Here is a 501-nt window from a genome sequence, read left to right as displayed (position 1 = left end):
CAAACACACTTCAACAAGCAGAAACCTGATGGGAGCCAATAGGGGTGACTAAAAACTGATTCAACTATAAATTTACAAAACCACAGGGTTCAAYAATGTTGTGTCTGCTCACGCTTTTCAAAATCATTCATGCAATCTTTCCTGAAAACTGTCATTTTTTTCTCTGTCTTTTTTTTTTCAATAGATCAAGTATAGAAAGAGAACCCCAGTCTTCATTTTTTTCAGATAATCAAGCCCGTTGTACAAACGTGACAAGAACAGACATCCATCCTCAACCTCATGATATATATTATACATCTACCTATAGRCCACATCTCTGTGTAAGTACAGATGCCTGTAAAAATGTCCATTAGGGCCTATCTTAATAAAGAGGAACAGGACACAAAGAGACTCTCAAGGAGGGGAGTGGTGATCAGAAAAGGTAGATGTGGGTTTCGGCTCATTCATTTGGTCCCTTGTGGACAAGGCTTTTGGCTTCAGTCTCTGTGGTACAGCAAGGCA

The sequence above is a fragment of the Austrofundulus limnaeus genome, unplaced genomic scaffold, assembly GCF_001266775.1.
Source record: "Austrofundulus limnaeus strain Quisiro unplaced genomic scaffold, Austrofundulus_limnaeus-1.0 Scaffold81, whole genome shotgun sequence".
NCBI lineage: Eukaryota > Metazoa > Chordata > Actinopteri > Cyprinodontiformes > Rivulidae > Austrofundulus > Austrofundulus limnaeus.
The sequence above is the reverse complement of the archived record's forward strand: the minus strand, read 5'-3'. Positions refer to the sequence as shown.